This window comes from Polistes canadensis, unplaced genomic scaffold (genome assembly GCF_001313835.1).
Source record: "Polistes canadensis isolate GaletaPanama2010 unplaced genomic scaffold, ASM131383v1 scaffold_163, whole genome shotgun sequence".
Classification (NCBI taxonomy): Eukaryota; Metazoa; Arthropoda; class Insecta; order Hymenoptera; family Vespidae; genus Polistes; species Polistes canadensis.
Window position 1 is genome coordinate 232,362 of NW_014569710.1, and position 2,981 is coordinate 235,342.

Consider the following 2,981-nt stretch of genomic DNA (forward strand, 5'->3'; position numbering starts at 1 on the left):
ATGATGAGCTTCATTTCGCTTTATCACTCGGTCGTAGTTTCAATAGAGTATACGTGTATTCTATACGTCAACTATTATCCTTACTTTTCACATTCAATGTTACAAATAATTATCCATTATTTCCTATAATTTTCTAATTCTTTTGTTTTTATAAATCGATACTCGATTTAATTATTTAATCGATTTAACAAATTTTTAAATAATTTAATTCTATTTAAATAGTATGGGATAATCAAAGGACTGTGTTTTCTATTTGAAATTATTTAAATTTCGTTGTTGTATAATTGTTATAATAAAGAAACAGTTTAATAACCTAGTCACGTGACAATTATTCTTCATGTTAGATCATTAAAGTCGAGCAACGATAAGTACGGTTCGAATCCATGGATAGGTGACTCGTTTGAAAAAATGAAAACCGCGTGCTATTGGTTATTGATTTCAGAGTGGTAGTAAAAGACGTGATTTTTTTTCAAAATGTTTGATAGGTGTGAGAAGGTGTTTGTAAAAGGGATAGAATATAGTTACAATTAACAGCGAAAAATACAATATTCACACTTTTACATTAAAATTTCAAGAAAGTTTTTTTATTCAGCCTAATAACGTTCGCTAATTTATTAATTTTTGGATTTAGCCTCACACTATATACACAAAGTAAATAAACATTCGTAAAGAATTTGACTGAGGATTTTGGATAGCTCAGTGGTTAGAAAAAATACCCAGAAAAACAGGGAAAATCCTGATTCGACTCCTAGTTAAATGAATTTATTTTTTTACAAATATTAATTTATTTAACCATATGTGCCTCTTTCCGATGAGGAGTGTTAGACAAAACATTTGTCTCTTCTTATTTGAAGGGAATTTTACAGTACAGAGTAATAAATTACTACCATAGTATATTTTGTGGGTCCCTGTTTTATATATAAGAATAAAAATATAAATAAAATGTGCATAACAAACCAAATAAATTGATGAGAGAGAAGATAAAATATTTAGTAAATAAGTTATATCGGCTCAATTTTGTTCACGAATCCTACAATTGTATAATATAAATCTGTAGAGTACAATACAGTACAAAGTTTGCTATAATTGTTTTCAATCAGCACGTTAAAGCTTACTCTTTCTGAATATTCCGAAACATACAAATTTACTTAATAAAAGAGATTGTGTTTCCAACGAATTATTTATCGATGGTCGAATATAAACTCGTAAACATCTGAAGCATCATAAAACATGCGCGAACGATAAAAACGTTTTCTCTTGAATATCGAAAAACAAAGTTTCCCTAGTAATTACCATTCTTCTCGGTCGTACAATTCGACAATCGAGAAAAGCCGGTTACTCTCTCGTTAAAAGCAAATGTAGCTACAAGTTTCGTCTTTATTCTCGAGAGACCAATACGCGATTGATTCTTGGATCAAGTTCTAACTTTTCCTCGTAATCGCCAATTACGTTTTCTACTCTACGCGACAATAGTCGTCGAGAGTTTCCATGAAAAATAGAAAGAGAGGTTAAGAGTAGAAGGAAGTCTCTTCTTGCTAAAAAAAAAAAAAAAGAAACCAACCAACCCTACCTACCCCTCTACCCTACCCTAATTCTCTCTTTCTATTTCGTATTTTAATCTTTTTTTTTCTCTTTTCCCTTTTCGAACCCTCCAAACGCAACAACGATACAAATCTCGGATCGAGCGAAGAGTTGGAAGTTGAAATTCGAAGGTGGCACTTTGGGCCTAGCAATTGGACCTCCGGTATTTTCGTGTTCCTAAGGGATAACAGATTGAAAGTTTCGATGGCTTTTGAGAAGAAAGTGAAAGAGTGAAAGAACGGATCCGATACTAATTTAGACTCGCGACCGTCGTTGGTTGCCGTCAGCCAGATACCATTGTGTATCCTCGTCGCCAAGTATACTAGGGTTCTCCAATAACGTAATTACCTGACCTATTATATTCGTTTTCTTGGCTTACAGCCTGTTGCAATAGATTGCCAATGAGGGAGAGTTAAGCCGAAAGGGTGGCAAGTGGGTAGAGGACTAAGGAAAAATGAATATCGTTTACAATAACGAAAAAAGATGTCGCCGACTTTATATTCTCTAGTGGAATGCTGAAGAAAGTTTACGATATTGATTTATCGTTAATCTAACAATAATTCGAAAGCTAAACAGATGGAAAAAATGAAAGAAATTGGATAAAAAATATGAATTCGATTTAACAAGGAAGTATGTTAGGTCTAATATTTTTATGAATTATCTATAAATAATTAATTATTTGTTAATACTAAATATTCGATTGTCGAATTACTGATTTTGTATTTTGTTTATTTGATATTTACAATTTTATATGTTCAGATGTAGCTAGAAAACAAAATGTGATTTCAATTTTATAAATAAGAAATTGTACGAGTTATCACTAAGATTATACTGACAGATTTTATATCTTTAATAAAAATTCTGCCATCAATATAATAGAGCTTTCCTTTACTTGACTTTAAAAAAATTATAATTAATATTACTTTATTATTATTAACAAATGTTTCACTTATTATTTAGCCAAATATCAAATTTCCTATTTTATACATTCAATTTGAGAAATATAACTTTTGTCATAGATCAGTCATTTAACTAATTATTATATAAATGATTAATTGTTTAAACATTTATGATTAAAAAATGATTAAATAAGTAATCAAATAAATACTTAAACAATGTAAATTAAAAAAATTAAAACAAGCTGTTCTATTTGACATTGACTGCAAAAAAAAGCTTTAATTTTGAACCCAAATATAAACTCGATATGATAAAAACTAAAACGTATGTAAAATTAAATCGATTTGAAATAATGATTGATTGATTGATTGAATTTTTTCAAAAAAAAAAGAAAGAAAAAACATTACAAGACAGATACAAAAATATAATGAAACAAAAATCTTATAATTCGGCTCGAACAATCTCAACGTCAGCTCATTAACGGTTCGTAAGAAAGGGTAGAT